A 21,408-nucleotide genomic window follows, 5' to 3' on the forward strand; every position below is an offset into this window, starting at 1 on the left:
TTAATGTTGTTGTTGTCGTCTCAGGCCTAAGATTCATCAAGACAACCTCAGCCTAAACAAGCCAATTAGTTAACGTCCATACATGTGCGATTGGCGAGACGAGAGCTAATTAAATGAAGGCAAGGGTAAAACAATATCCATAACAACGTCGGTAATCCAGTGCCGGAAAAAGGAAATTATTTAAGGGAAACAATTGTGATAAGGAAAATTAAAGAACAACGATTGGAAGAAAAATAAAAGATTCTGGCTATAATAAAAACATTGTCGATAAGGAAAACAAATGAAACATGATTAAAAGGTAAACAAAAGGGGAACTGACAATAATATCAACAATGGTGGTAAAGAAAACAAATGAAAAACGATAAACGGAAGAATCAATAGAAGGTGAATAAAGACGTTGTGACTACAGTATAAGAATATCAACATGAACCCAAAAACAAAAGAGCAACGATCAGAAGACGAATAAAGAGAGAATATGACTACAGTAGCAAGTGGTGAAACAAAGAACACAGATTCGACAATAATGCAAACAAAAAATCCTGACTACATTTACAACAGCGATACAAAACAAAAATCAGAAGATCAACCTAAGATAAAGAAGAAAAAAAAAAGAATTTCTGACTACAATAACAACAACAGAGACTAGGAAAGAATACACGAGGTAAACTTTGCGCCGTTTTCGAGTCCTGGGAGGCCTTTGAGCATCGCGGAAGAGTCGTGGATCGTCTCTTTGGCCGCCGAGGACGATCCAATCCTGCTTGCTCTGGCTGAAAATGGAATCAAACGCGTCTCTGGAGATGAGAGACTGCCAGGGGAACACCGGACCCTTTGTGAAGCTTATGACTTTCTGTTTCATTACTGAATGGATTTCCGCTAAACAAAAAAAAGAAAGAAAAGAAGGAATGAAATAAAAGGGGGTTAAAGGAGGAGGAGGGGGAAAGGGAAGGAAAAGGAGGAGTAGAGGGAAGGAGAAGGAAGAGATAGACAATAGAAGGAAGGAGCATGAGGAGGAGAAAGGTGAAGAAGAAGAAGAAGGGAAATAAAGGAGGAAAGGGAATAAGCAAAGGACAAGGAGAAGACAGAAAATCAGGAGGAAGTAAAGAAGAAGAAGAAGAAGAGTTAAGAGAAGGAAGCAGAAACCTTAATTCTCTCCCCCATGACAGAAGAAATCCGGCTTACACGAACGCATCAGCCTGCAGGGACAATAGTTTAAACCCCGGCAGAAATAAGGTTAAAATCACCTGATAAATCATCTTTACAGGTATTAATATTGACAAACTCTCTCTATAAGGAAGAAACACACAATACATTACAGAAATCGAACTTACTAAACACAGGAAAAAAAAGACAAAATCCGGATTGGACCTTACAAGAACGCTATGAGATATGTAAACAAACCAGACAAACCAAAATTAACCAAAGATCATTTAGTTACGTTAGATTTAATTATGTTAGGTTAGATTAAGTTTAGCTTAAGTTGGGTTGGGCTAAGTTAGGTTAATTTGAGTTGGGTTAAGTTAGGTTTGGGTTAAGATAGGTTAGATTAGGTTAGGTTAGGTTAGGTTAGGTTTAAGGATTGGTTCAGTTAAGTTTGCTTATGTTACTTTAATTTCTTCTCTTGTCTAACCTCTGACTCACCTCTCACACTCTTATCTACCCCACCATCTACTCTCTCCCTCACTCTCACACCCGCATCTACACCACGCTTGTAGTTTTCTCAGCTTTGTGTAAGAGAGAGAGAGAGAGAGAGAGAGAGAGAGAGAGAGAGAGAGACATACCTGCTAACGAGAAATTGCAGCTGAGAAAGTTTGTATTAACTTTTAAAACGTTGTGAGTTTAGTAGGACCAAAATTTCTGGTTGTGTCCCCATCAGATATTTTTATAAGCCGAGTTAAGAAAACGTTTTCAAGTGTTTCTTCCCTGTGTTGAGAGTCAGAAAACGTATCATGAGCTCGTTTTCTATTTGAGTGTACCCTGAGCTCGTTTTCTATTTGAGTGTATCCTGAACTCGTTTTCTATTTGAGTGTATCCTGAGCTCGTTTTCTATTTGAGTGCACCCTGAGCTCGTTTTCTATTTGAGTGCACCCTGAGCTCGTTTTCTATTTGAGTGCACCCTGAGCTCGTTTTCTATTTGAGTGCACCCTGAGCTCGTTTTCTATTTGAGTGCACCTGAGCTCGTTTTCTATTTGAGTGCACCCTGAGCTCGTTTTCTATTTGAGTGCACCCTGAGCTCGTTTTCTATTTGAGTGCACCCTGAGCTCGTTTTCTATTTGAGTGCACCCTGAGCTCGTTTTCTATTTGAGTGCACCCTGAGCTCGTTTTGCAGTATATAAATTGATACTCATACAATGGGAGGTGTCTATCTATCTATCTATCTATCTATATGAACTTTATTCTAAACGGTAGTGTGGCAGCTGAGTGGATATGGGACTCGCCTCTTCTCTTAAGGGTAGTTGGTTCGCATCCATACTTCCCCTCTCCCCAATGTACTCAGGTGTGAAGAGGTGATCCTTGTGTTTTGAAGGTTGTGTGTGTGTGTGTGTGTGTGTGTGTGTGTGTGTGTGTGTGTGTGTGTGTGGTTAAAAGGCAAAACAAATTAAAGAAAACATCAAGCGAAAAAATTACCTCATATATTCATAAAAATTTTGCGTGGGAGATTTAACAGAGATAAAAAACAACTATTGGAAAGTATCTGACATGCATTGTACTCTGAGCAGCCTTGGCCACCGAGTTCGATTCGTCTGGATATGATGGTATTTCCCGCCGCCCATCACCGAGGTGGGGGCGGGAAACCAGGTAGGAGATGCAGAGTCGACCTAAGGAAAACCCCCACCTCTCCCCGCACCAGGCTTCACCGCCCACAAAATAAGTGTCTTTTGCCGGAAATGAAACGTCAAGGCTAGGTCTAAGACGGTGGGGTTCGACATGTTGTATCGGGTAGCCTTGAATAGTGTAGTTCCCCCTCCCACTCTCTCTTCCTCCTCCTCCTCCTCCTCGTCTGTTCCTGCTTTATTTCTCCCTTCCACTTCCTCCTCCTCCTCCTCCTCCTTACTTCAAATATCCCCTTCTCCTTCTTTCCTTTCTTCTTCTCTACCTCCTTCATTCCTTCCCTTTTATTCTCCATTACCTCTTCCTCTCCTTCTCAACCTCCCACATCCTTTACTCATCCTTCCTTATTTCCTCTCCTCATCCTCCCATCCTTCCTTGTTCGTTACATCCTCTCTTCCTCCTTCAATACTCCCCAAATCCTCCTTCCTTCCTCTTCCTCTTCTACACCTCACTACCCCTTTTCCCTCCTCTTCTTCCTCTATACCTTACTACCATCCTTTACTATCTTCCATCTCTCTTCTCCTCCTCCTCCTTCTTCTCTTCCTCTCCTCCTTCCTTCATCATCCAGACATCTACATCATTAAAACTTGAGGCAGTGTGGATTACTGTCGTCAACTCTACCCCCAGTTAGTCATCGCCAAGTTGGTTAATTTCCCTTAGAATTAGCGCTCATGTGTTGGCGTCAAGGTAACTTCTCAGGTCTCGTGTTGACATCAAGGTAACTTCTCAGGTCTCGTGTTGGCGTCAAGGTAACTTCTCAGGTCTCGTGTTGGCGTCAAGGTAACTTCTCAGGTCTCGTGTTGGCATCAAGGTAACTTCTCAGGTCTCGTGTTGGCGTCAAGGTAACTTCTCAGGTCTCGTGTTGGCGTCACGGTAACTTCTCAGGTTTCTTGTTTGCGTCAAGGTAACTTCTCAGGTCTCGTGTTGGCGTCAAGATAACTTCTCATAACACTACCATGACCACCATAACACTACCATGATCACCATAACACTACCATGACCACCATAACACTACCATGACCACCATAACACTACCATGACCACCATAACACTACCATGACCACCATAACACTACCATGACCACCATAACACTACCATGACCACCATAACACTACCATGACCACCATGACCCACTACCATGGCCAAAGGGTACCAATGATTGAAAAGTGAAATGTGATTGGATGATTTCTTGGGCTTCCACTCCTAGCTCGACCAATCAGCTCCCAGGAACTTTATTAATCTGTTTATTTAGTTATTTATAATATTCAATTCAATGGAAATTTGAGGCTTATATATTTGAATATATTTTTCACTGAATTTTGTAATGAGGGTTGAAACGATGAATGACACTATATCATTTATGAGTTTGTGTGTGTGTGAGAGAGAGAGAGAGAGAGAGAGAGAGAGAGAGAGTCAATACACCTTTACACCCGTCCAGACAGAGAGACAGACAAACTTGACCTCACACGGTAGAGCAAGAGACCAGCCCGGGCCATCAACGGTAAACTATAATAATTTGTATGATCAATTCATGTTCCTTCTACTTTTAGTAATGAAAGCTTTTGTTAAACGACCCACCAACCCCATGTCTTTGTATGTATAAGTCATTTATGTCCAATGTATATTTTCAACTTTCGGGCTACAGAACTTTTTCAATAAACCGTTAATTATTATTATTATTATTATTATTATTATTATTATTATTGTTATTATTATTATTATTGTTATTATTATTATTATTATTATTATTATTATTATTATTATTATTATTATTATTATTATTATTATTATTATTATTATTGATATTTTTATTATTATTATTATTATTATTATTATCGTTATTATTATTATTATTATTACAAAAATACATACATACATACATACATACATACATACAGGCACTCATACATAAATACAGACAGACAGACACCCACGCATACATACAAACAAGCGCACACTCATACATATGGAGATACGGACGGAGAGACAGACAGAGACAGACGGAGAGACAAATTGACGAATAGACAGAGAGATCAGACACGAAGACGTCCCCCTCCCAGCAGATGTCACCGGTCACTAGACAAGGACAATGGTGACGTCATCGATCAGCTGATTAGTTAAATGGCTGCAAATTAAGGAATTGTGCAAACTTATGGTGAAAAACTAGGGTCCTTTGTTGCAGGGAGTGTGTTGCAGGGTAGTGTGTGTTGCAGGGAGTAGTGTGTGTTGCAGGGAGTGTGTGTGTTGCAGGGAGTAGTGTGTGTTGCAGGGGAGTGATGTGTGTCGCAGGGAGTAGTATGTGTTGCAGGGAGTAGTGTGTGTTGCAGGGAGTAGTGTGTGTTGCAGGGGTAGTGTGTGTTGCAGGGGTGGTGTGTGTGTTGCAGGGAGTGTGTGTGTTGCAGGGGTGTGTGTGTGTTGCAGGGAGTAGTGTGTGTTGCAGGGGTAGTGTGTGTGCAGGGGTAGTGTGTGTTGCAGGGAGTAGTGTGTGTTGCAGGGAGTGGTGTGTGTTGCAGGGAGTGGTGTGTGTTGCAGGGAGTAGTGTGTGTTGCAGGGGAGTGGTGTGTGTTGCAGGAGTAGTGTGTGTTGCAGGGAGTAGTGTGTGTTGCAGGAGTAGTGTGTGTTGCAGGGAGTAGTGTGTGTTGCAGGTATAAGTGAGTGTGTTGCAGGGTATAAGTGAGTGTGTTGCAGGGTATAAGTGAGTGTGTTGCAGGGTATAAGTGGGTGTGTTGCAGGGTATAAGTGAGTGTGTTGCAGGGTATAAGTGAGTGTGTTGCAGGGTATAAGTGAGTGTGTTGCAGGGTATAAGTGAATGAAAGTCTATTTATAAGAGGAATAATATAGTGTTGAAAGCCATTTATCAAGTAATAATGAAACGTATCTAAAAGGAAGAGATGAAATAAAACTAATTAAAAGGTGAAAAAATTAGGTAAAACGTTTAGAAGAGATAGAAGGATAAGACTACTTTAAAAGGCAGGTACGGCAGGGGCCATTTAGAATAAGAAACAAGAACAGAAACGCCATTATAAAAGTTGGAATGAGGAGAGAATGGCAGATATCGCTTTAAGGCAGAAAATGAAAATGTGGTCCTTGACAGCGGCCATTTATTAACGGGATATTGCACAAGTTGGTTTTAAGGGCCAGCAATAGTGAGGGTAATTTTATATCGAGAGGAAGTTATTTTATATCAAGAGGAAGTTATTTATATAAGAGGAAGTTATTTTATATCAAGAGAGTTATTTTATATCAAGAGGAAGTTATTTTTATATCAAGAGGAAATTATTTTATATCGAGAGGAATTATTTTATATCAAGAGGAAGTTATTTTTATATCAAGAGGAAGTTATTTATATCAAGAGAGTTATTTTATATCGAGATTATTTTTATATCAAGAGAAGTTATTTTATATCAAGAAGTTATTTTTATATCAAGAGGAAGTTATTTTATATATCAAGAGATTATTTTTATATTCAAGAGGAAGTTATTTTTATATCGAGAGGAAGTTATTTTTATATCAAGAGGAAGTTATTTTTATATCAAGAGGAAGTTATTTTTATATCAAAATTATTTTTATATCAAGAGGAAGTTATTTTTATATCAAGAGGTATTTTAGATCAAGAGGAAGTTATTCTTATATCAAGAGGAAGTTATTTTATATCAAGAGGAAGTTATTTTTATATCAAGAGGAAGTTATTTTTATATCAAGAAATTATTTTATATATTAAGTAGAATATTAATGTTTATTTTTCGTTCTAAATTTGAAAACGTATCGCCCCAAATGTATTGATTTTCTGAAATATGTCCGTTTGATCTGATCTGTTTCCGTTGGTATTACTGTTTTGGATATATATAGTGCAAGGTCAAGTGCCATGTAATGTGGGGTCTTGTGCCAGGTACCAAGTGATGGGGGTCAAGTGCCAGGTGGTGAGTGTCGAGTGTCAAGTCATGAGAGTCCTTTAACTAATGCCATGTTTGAGGTCCCCTTAACTAATGCTATGTTTGGGGTCCCCTAACTAATTCTATGTTTGGGGCCCCTTATAACTAATGCCATGTTTGGGGCCCCTTAACTAATGCCATGTTTGAGGTCCCCTTAACTAATGCTATGTTTGGGGTCCTTAACTATCTTTATGTTTGGGGTCCTTAACTAATGCTATGTTTGGGGCCCCCTTAACTAATGCCATGTTTAGGGTCCCTTAACTAATGCCATGCTTGGGGTCCCCCTTAACTAATGCCATGTTTGAGAGTCCCTTTAACTAATGCCATGTTTGGGGCCCCCCTTAACTAATGCTATGTTTGGGGCCCCCTTAACTAATGCCATGTTTGGGGTCCCCCTTAACTAATGCTATGTTTGGGGTCCCCCTTAACTAATGCTATGTTTGGGGTCCCCTTAACTAATGCTATTTTTGGGGTCCCCTTAACTAATGCTATGTTTGGGGTCCCCCTTAACTAATGCTATTTTTGGGGTCCCCTTAACTAATGCTATTTTTGGGGTCCCCTTAACTAATGCTATGTTTGGGGTCCCCCTTAACTAATGCTATGTTTGGGGCCCCCCTTAACTAATGCCATGTTTAGGGTTCCCTTAACTAATGCTATGTTTCAGGTCCCCCGTAACTTACACATATTTTCAAAGCTCCTGAACTAATGCCATATCTCAGGTCTCTCCACCCCTCCTCCCCTTACCTAATGTGATGCCTCAGGGCCCGTCTAAGGGACACTCAGGGCAAGACTAACAAACAAGAGCCCTCCAGTATTTCGTGCGACAATATTTCCGGCCATTACTTTGTGCTGGAGAACTTTAACCCTCGGCGTCGGCTGCTGATTTCCAGTGGGAAATTACCAAAACAAGGGATAAATGGTGGCCGTCTGACACCTGACCTGGTTTGTGTCCTGCTGACGGATCTGGCGAGGTTAGTTAGTCATGTGGTTGGTTGATCTGCTGACGTTTTGGTTGGCAGCTGACGTTATGATTGGCTGCTGACTAATATGTTATCAATGAAAAAGTCTTTGGGACAAACTGACAGCATTTAGACTTGTGTTACAGGATTGTATTGTCAGGTGTGGGCGGGATGGTTATCGTTGTGATCCTTGAGCACCTGGACACCTCGCCGAGGATCTTCAATATAAAGAGACGAATTTTAGATCTGGTAGATAGTTGTTCGATCTAACTCAGGGATTGTACGTGTGGTAGATGTTTATTCTACCTTACTGGGGCTTATAAGGTCATGTCTATTCAACTCAATCATCTAGATAAATTTTAGGGATAAATGAACCTCACCTCATTTATCTACTACTACTATTACTACTACTACTACTGTGAATGCTGGTGACGTTGGCCAGGTTCGGTTGAAGTTACAAGAAGTTACAATAGGTTTGTAGTTTCTTCTAATAATGACCTGACTTGGTGTTGGCCTCTGGTTGTCCTCCATGTTACCTGTCGTGGCTGAGGAAATTGACCATAAACAACAAGTGACCTAATGTGTCAGGTTGGGAAGCTCCTCCCACTGACCAATCATAAGCCTCGGTGCCTTCAGGTCAGCCATGGTAACGTTTGGTCTACTACTACACTGTGTTGATAGTGTGTGTGTGTGTGTGTGTGTGTGTGTGTGTGTGTGTGTGTGTGTGTGCGTGCGTGTGTGTTTTATGAAGACTGCGAGTTATGTCTTTAACGTTACCCAGGAAATAATGTGATAATAATATGTAATGTGTAGGAAGGGGTTCTCCCAATGGCCCAGTTTACCTGATGCCCACTTGTGCCATTATCACCACCACTATCACCACCACTATCACCACCACCACCTTACATTCTCACAACCACCACCACCACCACCAAGCTGTGTTCAGGTATCCCTCCCCAATTTCCTCGATGTCGACAGTGAAATTGGGTGATCTGCTTTCATTACAGTGTCTTACGGAGGCGCGGCTTTGAGAGACCTCCCTGTGTAATACAATTTAGAAACTGTGCTATGATAATCGTTGATTTTCATTAGCTGGCAAACTCCGTCGTTCCTGCTCGCCCGCTTTTCCGTCTCGCAGGGCCCAACTTAAAAGAAAAGGCTCCCAGGGTAGGAATTAATTTTAGGGGTCCAGGGTAAGAATTAATTTTTGGGGTTCAGGGTAAGAATTAATTTTAGGGGCCTAGGGTAAGAATTAATTTTAGGGGTCCAGGGTAAGAATTAATTTTAGGGGCCCAGGGTAAGAATTAATTTTAGGGGTCCAGGGTAGGAATTAATTTTAGGAGCCCAGGGTAAGAATTAATTTTTGGGGCCCAGGGTAAGAATTAATTTTGGGGGCCCAGGGTAAGAATTAATTTTAGGGGCCCAGGGTAAGAATTAATTTTAGGGCCTATTTTGGTACTTTGCTACTCTTCTACCACCCATGCCATCTACTTTAGCCCCCCAAAAAATTGATAAAGTTGTACGGATTGACTATTCGTACCAGCCAATGATGTGCAACGTTTTATTATTTGGTACACACACACACACACGCACACACACACACACACACACACACACCTTCACCTTTTCAATTCTATTAGGATCTAATTTCTAAGACCTCCCCGTAGTCACCTGAACCTGAGCTATTATAGTATACCTTGACGAAAGAATAAATAAATAATAATAATAATGGAGAATGTGTCCCTCCACTCGCATTATCCCGCCTTGTGAGAGGTCCATCACTGTAAACATTATCTACCAATCAGCAGCGGCAATGGAAGGTAGTAACGTCACGAACCAGCTGATGCATGACGGTCTAATGATGTCACAGACCTAGTCCGCTGTCAGGGGTATGATGAATGAGCCTCGTGATTAGTTGACCTCGTCTTGATTTTAGGTCTTTATATGGCCATGGGTTAGACTGGTCGCCTCGCTGTGCCCGGCTCTTGGGTCTAAAGTGTTAACTCATAACTGTATCGTCTCAGGGCAATTCTAAAGCTATTTTATTCAGCCAGTTTCTGTGTCATATCTTGTAACTGAGCGAGTTAAGTGTGAGTCATTACATAATCCAGTTGGACGTAAACAGAAAAGAAAATGTGAGAATTCAGGTTTTTTTTTTAGACGATAAGCGAGGAAAAAAAAACAGAGTTATTAATATTTTTAGAACTTAGTGAATTATAATTACGTCGCCATATATCCCGCCAAGAAACTCGCCCCCCCACAAAAAAAATGAATATCGCATCAACCTTTTAAGACGATTCGAGGATTTCTTTTGTGGAAGGAACCGGGGCGCCTCGGGTAATGAAGTAAAAAAAAATAATAAAACAAAAGAGTTATGATAATTTTTTTTTCTAGGTGTTAGTGTGAGGAAGATCCACGTGTTATTTATCCCTCACCATTCAGAGCGTCTCCTGATGGCCCTTTGTGGGAGATTATTTCCTCTTTTTTAAGCTCCAGAGATAAGCGCGTCCCGTGTTTCTTTAGGAGGTCTTGTGTTTTCGGAGGATGAGTTTGGGGCGTTTTTCATTTGTTTTTTTGTTCATTTGTGTTTTGTTTTGTGGTGTTTATTGTTTTATGTTTGAAATGGTGTTGTGTTTTTGTTGTTATGGTGTTTGTGTTTTATTTGAGATGTATTTATGTATGAATGAGGGACCCTAACTATAACGTAATTCAGCCTTCCTCTCTCTCTCTCTCTCTCTCTCTCTCTCTCTCTCTCTCTCTCTCTCTCTCTCTCTCTCCTCTTCCGTTACTCTGCCCTCTCACTCTCCCTTCCCCCTCACTCTCTCTCCCTCACTCCCCCTCACCCTCACCTTCCAGTAATCCTCCAGAGTATCAGATCGACCTGGGACAAAAGTCAGAGGTCGTGGTTGAGAAGCTGTTGGTCATGTTTTTATTAAAGTTGTTTTCAATGTTTTTATTTTGTATTTTTTGAGTGTTTTTTTTCAATGTTTTTTAAATGTTTGTTGTTGTTTTCTGTGTTTTATTTTGTATTTGTTTATTTTTTAGTGTTTTTTTTAATGTTTGTAATTTGTTGTTGTTTTGCAAATTCATAATAATAGTTTGTTAGTTTTTATAGTTGTACTGGTGGTGGTAGTAGTAGTAGTGGTAGTGGTAGTAGTAGTAGTAAGGGTGGTGGTAGTGGTGGTAGTAAGGGTGGTGGTGGTTGGGTTGGGTGGCCACGTCTCTGTCACACCGCCCGTGCCGCCCAAATAGACTCATAAATCACCAAGCCAAGCTGGGATCTCCGCGCCGCCCAGGCAGGGGAGGAGAGGGTGGCTGAGGGTGGTGGAGGAAGGTGGGTGGCTGAGGGTGGTGGAGGAAGGTGTTGGGTGGCTGTGGTTGGTGGAGGAAGGTGTTGGGTGGCTGTGGGTGGTGGAGAAGGTGTTGGGTGGCTGTGGGTGGTGGAGGAAGGTGTTGGGTGGCTGTGGGTGGTGGAGGAAGGTGTTGGGTGGCTGAGGTGGTGGAGGAAGGGTTGGGTGGCTGTGGTTGGTGAAGGAAGGTGTTGGGTGGCTGTGGTTGATGGAGGAAAGGTGTTGGGTGGCTGTGGTTGGTGAAGGAAGGTGTTGGGTGGCTGAGGGTGGTGGAGAGGTGTCGGGTGGCTGTGGGTGGTGGAGGAAGGTGTTGGGTAACTGTGGGTTGAGAGTAGGGAGGGAAGTCAGGTAGTAGAGAGAGAATGATCGTGTGTTTTCAGGTGGTGAGGACCTGGTTAATGGCCCGTGACCCTCTGACGTCAAACAGGTGTTGAGGCGTGTTGTATTATACGGTCGGGACTTACCTTGGGTCACCTAAGGATTGACTAACCTAACCTAACCTAACCTAACGAAGATAGGGATGATGGCGAAATTTATCGGAAAAACTTCACCTTTGTACGTAAGTCGGTATATAGAGATAACACATTTGTGGACACGAGGAACACGACACCAGGTACACGACACCAGGTACACGACGCAGTACACGACACCAAATTACATGACACCAGGTGCATGACTTTTGATGCGACTGCCAGGTACATGACGCAGTACACAGCACCAGGTACATGACACCCGGTACACGACTGGGTACACGACGCAGGTACGACACGGGTACATGACTGGGTACGACACGGTGCAGCTGGTGCACGACACCGTTACACATTGCAAGTTACGACACAGGTACATGACACCGGTACACGACGCACCGTTACTATGACGCGGTGCATGACGCAGGTGCGACGCAGATTACACGACACCAGGTACACGACACCAGGTACACGACACCAGGTACACGACACCAGGTACACGACACCGGTACACAACACCAGGTACACGACACCGGTACACGACACCAGGTACATGACACCGGTACACGACACGAGACACATGATACCAGACGAACGAGGGAAGATACACTTACCATACACACTTACCATACACACTTACCATACACACTTACCATACACACTTACCGTACACACTTCCATACACACTTACCATACACACTTACCATACACACTTACCATACACACTTACCATACACACTCACACTTGCCATAGACAGGTCAGCAACATTGTCACCTCTTGGTTCCAGTTGGTAGGTTGTTCAGTAATAAGTCAACAAGGCAGAAAACCGAGACAATTGTGGTCGTAAAGTGACATCTCGACCATTATCTTACAGTAAGAGTTGTTCCTTGTGAGGTACACGGCTCCACACCTAGGGGTGACATTATTACAGCGGTAAACATACACTAAACTAATTGATTTTATGTCAACAATATTATATACTCAGCCATATTATATACTGTACTCAGCCATATTATACACTGTATTCAGCCATATTATATACTGTACTCAGCCATATTATATACTGTACTCAGCCATATTATATACTGTACTCAGCCATATTATATACTGTACTCAGCCATATTATATACTGTACTCAGCCATATTATATACTAAGCTATATTTATCCAAACCCTGCAGGAGGAAGGCTACGGTTGTTCTTGCCAGCTCTTCGTACTGGACTAATGGGAGAGTATCTTATCTGGGTCTTCAATTATCACAAAGGTGAGTTGAAATATAGTTGAGTTCTGTATAGAGGTCGTGTGTGTGTGTAATAATAATAATAAACGGTTTATTAATAGAGTTGCAGCCGGTGGCTGAAAATATACAAACTTACATGTGATTTAGACATAATAATATGCGTTCAATACATTTACAGGGCTGTACAGTACATAAATCAGGAGTTGTTTATTATTTTAACAATAGATGGGATAGTGCTATTCTTATAGCTATCGGTGCGGGCTCTTATGGACTGAGTTTTGTTGTGGTGGCGGACTGTGCGAGGTGGGCGGGGGACTGCAGGTGGCAGGAGGTGACGATGACGAGGATGTTGTAGTAGTCCACTGCCAAACCTTGCCAGTTTACCATTTGGTGGAGGTCACTGAGGGATGGCATTTCCAGGGTGGAGAGAGCGTTGCTGTAGCCGGAGTAGTCTGCGCCAAGCATGATTCTGCAGGCCCTTTTCTGTACCTTCTCTAACTGGCGTTGTTGGGTGGAGTTGAGAGAAGACGACCAGGCTGGTGACGCATACGTTAATTTGGGGAGAATAAAGGCATTGTAGATAGTCCTCAGCTCTGGCGTGGGTGTCCCAAGTGACCTGAGTCGTCGTAGCATGTAGAGTCGGTACGAGGCTGCCTTGATTGTGTTGTTTACATGGGCCTTCCAGTCCAGTTTGTGGTCTATGGTAACACCCAGGAGTTTGGCAGACTGCACTAACTGGAAAGGATGGGCACCCACTGTGACTGCTGGAGCTTGCACTGGAGTGGTGGCGGTATTGATGTGCATGACTATGGTTTTGGTGTGGTTGATGGTGACCTTGTTCTCCGTAGGCCATGCCTGTAGCCTGTCCAGGGTGCCTTGTAGCGATGAGTAATCCGGTGAGATGTTGTCCACTGTAACCCCCACAGTGCAGTCATCCATGTACTTCCACCTGTGGGGAGTGTCAGACAGATTGTCGTTGATCAGGATGAGGAAGCACAGTGGTCCCATCTTGGTCCCCTGGGGAACACCGCAGGTGAGGTGTTGGAATGTGGAGACAGAACCCTGGTACTTCACTGCCTGACGACGCTCACTCAGGAAATCGGTGAGCCATGAGACCAGGTTGGTGGGCAGCCCTAGTGCAATGGCCTTGTTGATAACAGTGCAGTGTACAACGAGGTCAAAAGCCTTCCTGAAGTCAACAAGGGCAACGGCCAGTGATGTCTTACGTTTCTGCATTTTTTTGTGTGTAGAAGTGCTGGAGGGATTAATGAGGTGTTATATCTTCTCTCTCTCTCTCTCTCTCTCTCTCTCTCTCTCTCTCTCTCTCTCTCTCTCCTCTACTAAGACATGCACTCATAATTCCCACAAGATATATTATTTGAGGCGCCTAGGATGGGAATGGCGTATCTCAAAAATGTTTGTTTTGAGTAAATCGTATATAAAGTTTTAAGTAGATGTGCCATGGAAACTACTGCATGGATTTCAACGAAACATTCCACAAAAGTTGTACTGTATAAGGGATGTTGCCACCTCCCCCCACCCCTCACCCCCCTAAAAATAAAAAAATAAAATAAATATCACCAAATTTTCTCGAAACTGGGTATATTAATTACGTGCTCTTCCAATGGAATTGTGGACCTTGTGAGGGCGTAAGGAAAACTCAGTCAAGGTTGATCATGTAGAATAAAGGCCAGTGAACACACCTGTGGCCATATCTCCAAATCGTGATCTTGGTGCTTACGCCACTCTCATTCTCGGTAGGTCTTTGGGGTGCTTAATAGCTTATGGGCGTTCATACTTATATACCTAGACTTTTATTTGCATTTGCAGGAGTATAGTCACGCTTGCTTATGCGAGTATACTCTACTGTACATACTAATATTTAAGAGGAATAATTAATCCATGAAGCCCGGACAACTCGCCAACTGTACTGGTTAACCATTACCCCGGGACACGATCCAGAAATCGATTAACATTCAGGTTCCCAATTACTGCTGGGTAGACAGAGGCGAATGGAGTAAAGAAACTTGCCCATAGTGTCACCCGACCTTAGCTCCGAAAGGGGGGGGGGGGGTCAATCTCAAACCCCACCTCTGCTTCTTGTGTTATTATTCATTATTATTTTCATTATATATTTTGTATGTTCTCTGAGTTTATTAACCATTAAGCTTTATAGTTTTCTCGACATGTAAATCGTATATAGTCTCAGTCTTTGGAGCGAACTCTTTCCTTGGTCGAACTCAACTACTTAGCTACTGGCGTCGCCTCCGCTGCCTGCTGGCAGGGGTCGTGGCTCCGTACGTAAACAACTCATATGACGTGGAGGAAACTATTTCTTTGAGTAACTCTGAACAGTAATTATGCATTATAAATACACTTAACTGTTGCTGTTGTCAAGAGAATCGATGAAATATAAAAGTAGGATTAATTTCTTTGAATTTTCCGCACAGAAAACACGGGTGAGGCGTGGCTGTTGTGTACTAACTTGGTCTTCGCGCCACCCAAGTTGACGTATTCGGTAAACAAACAGACGTCGTTCTCACCGATTCTAACGCCATCTGCCTCAGAGGCCCTTACTACACGCACACTCAAAAGCTCGAGGTTTCCTATCTTTCGTTTATAGTGTATGCTCTAAACAGTCAGTGTTGCTCTTGGTGTCGGGTGACACTCCTGCGTATGCTCAGTTCCGAATTTTAGTTGACATTTAGCTAAATTGCGAGTCGCAAGATGGCTTCTCTCTGCATCGGTGTTCTATCGCAGCTTGGCAAACCATTCATCGTGTATATGAAAACAAAGTCACTGCTATTGACATTTTTTAGGCTCATTGTATCCTGCCAACCCCTGTGAAGTGCTACAGGCGTCCATATGCAAAATATAGAACAATTCTGGAAAGATATCAAGAGTTGGGTGTCTCGTACCGGCAAGAGGAAGAGACATTACACAAAATTTCACTGAACATGTTACAAGCCGAATACAACGATCACAAGACTATACCCCATCACGTCTTCCTACAAATAGCATCAGTTTATGCTCCAACATCTGTTAACAAAGGTAAGTTCTTTTACGCAACGGGGGAGCGGTCCGCCCTACTGGCTAGGTCAGGTCAGGTCCTTCTGGTTTCTCAGGTTAGAACGTTTCGTTAGGTTTCGTTTCGTCAGTTGTTTACGTGTTATACCTTACAATTTCCCTCTATTTCAAACCACTGCTCACTTTAACCAATATTGCTGTTTTTTTTTGTTTTTTTTTATTTATTTACTTTTGTTTTTTTTTGTGTGTGGGGGAGGGGGGGGTCTTATATCCATAACGGCTCATTTGCGACGAAAATAAAAGTCAGATTCGTTTGAAACACAAAAATGCACTAGGAAACCCCATTTTTTTAAAATAGTTTCCGTGGTCGACATTTTCCGAATCATTTGTTTCTCGTAAATATGAAATGAGTGATTATTACCTACGTGAAGTTTATTTACCTTTTAATTAGCACAGGTAAGTTTCACAAACGTCGCTTAGTAAGACGATGGAGCAAACTGTGTGTAAAATCAACAAAGTCGTGAATGACTACTGAGGTCCTTGTGGTGCCGTGGTAGTGCCCTCTTTTCTCACCTGGAGGTCCTGGGTTCGACTCCTGACTAGTGAGGTATTATTTGTATATTAAGGTCCGCGTGCATTTAGACATATTAGATACTGAACTTATAGTGTGTGTGTGTGTGTCATAGGAAGTGGTTGATAATTATACAGTAAATCCTGGATGAAAATCAGCATACCCTCGAGGCCGACAGTGGTGGTGGGGCCCCAAGCACTGTTGTAGCTTAATGTCACCAGATGATGAGACATAACACCTCAAGATGTGAAAGACTCAAGATATACAATTTCAACCTGATCATTGTTAGGTTCACCTTTCATAATAGTTAGTTCTCGAGTTACGACCTTACAGATACGACAATCATCAGGTTTTGCCCACTCAACATTAATGACAGATCTGTCGTGTAAAAAACAAAGCTACAGTCAATATGTAATTCCAAACAATGACCCAACACAATGTGGAAACTGCATTTTTATTAATTATATATCATACCTGTCATTAATGTTATGCTGTAATGTATCAAAATTTTTTCACATTTCACATCATTATTATTAAGTGAGCAAAACCTGATGAGTGTCGTACTGTATACGTCAGTTCGTAACTTGTGAACTTCCAAACATGATCAGGTTAAAATTGAATACCTTGAATCTCACCTTCACGTGTCTCATTACCTGGTGACGTTAAGCTACAACAGGACGATAAGGCGAGGCGAGTGTGTGGTGCCTCACCCCCGCCCTCTGCAGCACCCCAACACTGACGGCTCTGAGGTGTGTGCGTGTCCCTCAGATGTCAGAGGTGGAAGGAGGTACGATTAGGGTAGTGTAACTTAGGTTTGGTTAGATTACGTTTGGTTATGTTTAGTAAGGTTAGGTTAAGTCAGGCTAGGTCAGGTTAGGTCAGGTCAGGTTAGGTTAGGTTAGGTTAGGTTAGAAAGAATTATCTTCAGATAGAGGGATAGACGGCTGGTATATATTCAACTAAGTCACAGGAAATTTATTGATTAATGTGGGAAAAATCACAAGGTGGCGGGATACATTTCCTTCCTTCCCTCCTTCATACCTCCTTCCTTCACCCCCTCTCTCCCTCTTACCCCATTTCCCTCATTTTCTTCTCCCCTTCCCTCCCCTTCCCTTCTCTCTCCTTCACTCTCTCTCTCTCTCTGTTCCTGTCCCTCCCTCTCTTTCTCTCACTCCTCTCTACCTTTCACTCCCTCTCTTTTTCTCTCACCTTTTTTCTCCTGCCTGTCTTTCTTCTCTCCCCCGTCCCTCACTGTCTCCCCTCTCCCCTGTCTTCTCCCCTCCCCTCCCTCCTCCCTCTCCCTCCTCCTCCTCCCTCCCCTCCCTCCCCTCCTCCCTCCCTCCCCTCCCTCCCCTCCCCTCCTCCTCCCCTCCTCCCTCCCCTCCTCTCCTCCCCTCCTTCCCTCCTCCTCCTTTCCTCCCTCCCTCCCTCCTTTCCTCCCCTCCCTTCAGGCGACTTTGTGACTCAAGGAGCTTATCCTTTTCCAGTGAGCACCATTCACACACATTCCTGTCAGAGTCCAGCCCGCTCCGACTTACCCAAGAATCTTCACCTATCTCAACACACGACACACTCACCCCCCATCACCCTCCAACACCCCCCATCACCCTGCTTACCCCATCACCCACCAACACCCCCCATCACCCACCAACACCCCCCATCACCACCAACACCCCATCACCACCAACACCCCCATCACCCACAACACCCCATCACCACCAACACCCCATCACCCTGTACCCCATCACCTGCTTCCCCATCACCCACCAACACCCCAGATAATCCCGCCGATAACCCCGACCGTCCCGATCTTTGACAACACTCTTACCGGTATCTGGTGAGGTTCAGTGCAGTCCTAAAACGCGGGTGTTGTAACAGTGGTGGAGAGGTTGTAACAGTGGTGGAGAGGGTTTGTGCTGGTAGTGGAAGGGTTGCAACAGTGAAGGTTATAACATTAGTGGAGAGGGTTGTGTTTTGATGGTGGAGAGGGTTGTGAGTGGTGGAGAGATTGTGACCACAGTGGTGAAGGTTGTAACTGGTAAGAGGTTGTAACAGTGGTGGAAGGGAATTATAACAGTGGTGGAGAGGTTATAACAGTGGTGGAGAGGTGGTGGAGAGGTTGTAACAGTGGTGAAGGGGTTGTAACAGTCAGTGGAAGGAGGTTGCTTGATGGTGGAGAGGTTATAACAGTGGTGGAGAGAGTTGCCATAACAGTGGTGGAGAGGTTATAGCACCAGTGGTGGAGAGGGTTGTAACAGTGGTGGAGAGGGTTGTAACAGTGGTGGAGAGGATTATAACAGTGGTGGAGAGGGTTGTAACAGTGGTGGAGAGGGTTGTAACAGTGGTGGAGAGGGTTATAACAGTGGTGGAGAGGGTTATAACAGCGGTCATGATACTTACAACAATGGTATACTTCCTCCACCTGTTCTTCCCCTACACTAGTGGTACATAGCTCGGCCACTTACCTACCTACATCACGCAGTATATTTGTAGATAATCCCTATATATACTGAACAGTTATAATGAATGTGTACTTTAGTTAAGCTCAGTAATCTACAACCTTTATGGAGCTGGTGGTTGAGATTTAATAAAACTTACCCACGGTGACTTTCTAGAGTGTTACGTCTATACGACAATATACTGGTACACTGATGATATATTAGTGTGGTTGGTATAACAATGGTATAATTACTTAAAAGCATAAAGATGGTACATTGGTAAAGTTGTTTGTACATTGTCAAAAGAGTGTTATTTGGTTTCAATGAGAATGATTCCAATTGCCATGTATTAAACTTATTACTAGTTAGCATTGGAATATGTACGCTTACAAAATCCTACGTAAGGATAGCTTCTAACAAGTAAAGGAGCTGAAAAATAATCCCTCTTAGCTGTGCGCAAAACTTAAAGAGGATTACTAGTGTTTTACATTGATACATTCACCTAAGTCGTGTTATTTCCACAAAACATTGGTCTTGCTCGGGTTAAAACTCACTTAAAAGCATATTGTGGTACGGAGTTAGTAAAGTTTTTCTTCGTATGACAGATACTATAATAATGAGACGGTAAACTGCACATTCCGTTAAGCAGTGCAGTATGCCGTATCGCAGTTCAAAACTGTTTGAACGTTAGAGTAAAAATTACTTTATGTTCAACTCTAACATTCTAAGAGTGAACAGAGTAATGTAAGCCTATTATTGGTTATTACGTCTGTTAGGTGATTCAAGTCTCCAGGCAACGCGCTTCCTACCACAACCCTCATCTCTAACCAACCCCTCAGACAGTCTCCCTCACCCACCCTCCAACACACTCCTCCCTCACCCACCCTCCAACACACTCCTCCCTCACCCACCCTCCAACACACTCCTCCCTCACCCACCTCCAACAACTCCCACCCCTAACCCACCTCCAACACACTCCTCCTCACCCACCCCAACAACTCCCACCCCAACCCACCTCACCCCATCACCCCCACACTCTCCCTCCCCACACTCCCCACACTCTCCCCCCCTCACTCCCCCACACTTTCCCCACACTCCCTTGCAACGCTGGAGACATTAATTGTGATAAAGTATCCGGCCTGACCTCTGATTCAAAGTCTCATTTAACAGAAATTCACTCGACTGCCAGACAATTAATTTCAGTGACAGAGACAACATTTACCAGTTCATAGTAAACAGGGAAGGTTACCTGGCCGTGTACTGTAATTACTGGCGGGAGCAAGGTGTGTGTGTGTGCGTGTGTGCGTGCGTGTGTGTGTGTGTGTGTGTGTGTATGCGTGCGTGCGTGCGTGTGCGTGTATTATTTAACATGTTCAAGGGATCAGAGTGGCAGGACACATTATATCGGGTCAACTTTGTACTCTTCAACTATCCCCTAAACCTTTTTCTTTATTTATTATTGAAAATTAGATCAGCGTTGAATAAATGTAAGACTCTTTCTGTACAGTACATGCAATTAGGTGCACAGGTGACCCATACAGTCACATGTGTTACCAATGCACAGGTGTTCCCTTATTGATGTGGTGTGAGGCTGGGACTGACTATGTGAGTGCTTGATCCGTTTATGTGAGTCTCAACAGCCTGGTTATCCCCTCCATGACAGTGCCACTAATCTAACCCACCCATGAGTGACACCAGCCTGACCCACCTATGAAAGTGCCATCAACCTGAACCACCCATGAAAGTGCCACCAGCCTGACCCACCTATGAGAGTGCCACCAGCCTGACCCACCCACCTAGCAGAATGCCACCTACCTGACCCACCCACCTAGCAGAATGCCACCTACCTGACCCACCCACCTAGCAGAATGCCACCTACCCGACCCACCCACCTAGCAGAATGCCACCTACCCGACCCACCCACCCACCCACCCACCTATCTATGAGAGTGCCACCAGCCTGACACCACTTAACCTCTGATATACGACTTGACCAGTTCACCATTATTTAGGAGGCAGGAGAGTGAGCCCCTGGTGTATCATTGTGTTTGACCCGAGGCTTTGTGTAGTCTGGGCTAAACGGCCTCTGTTTGTTTACATTCGACTCAGAAGGAACAGTTTAAGTTTGGCTCGCCAGATGATATTTGAGTCGCGAATTCGAGTCAGCATTGGTAGGAATTTTGAGTCAGTAGTAGAGGGAATTTGAGTCAATATTATTCGGAATTTGAATCAGTATTGGTAGAAATGATGGGTTAATAATGGTAGGAATTTGAGTCGGTGGTAGTGATAGATATTTTAGTCAATTTTTGGTGGGAATTTGAGTCAGCGATAATGGACCCATCCAGCGATAATTAAATATGACTAAAAACATACCTGAAATACAACACACACACACACACACACACACACACACACACACACACACACCCACTCACTTACCTCAGCGTTAAGTCTTATGGCATCAATTCTATTTAATCTATGGTAGTATCGTGGTTTAGTTTCCAAAGTTGTGGCTTGATTAATGTGTAAGTCGTGAGATGGGGGTTTAGTTGGGGGTGGGTGAGAGAGTGGGTGAGTGGGGGTGGGCGAGTGGGGT

The sequence above is a fragment of the Homarus americanus genome, unplaced genomic scaffold (genome assembly GCF_018991925.1).
Source record: "Homarus americanus isolate GMGI-L3 unplaced genomic scaffold, GMGI_Hamer_2.0 scaffold36188, whole genome shotgun sequence".
NCBI lineage: Eukaryota > Metazoa > Arthropoda > Malacostraca > Decapoda > Nephropidae > Homarus > Homarus americanus.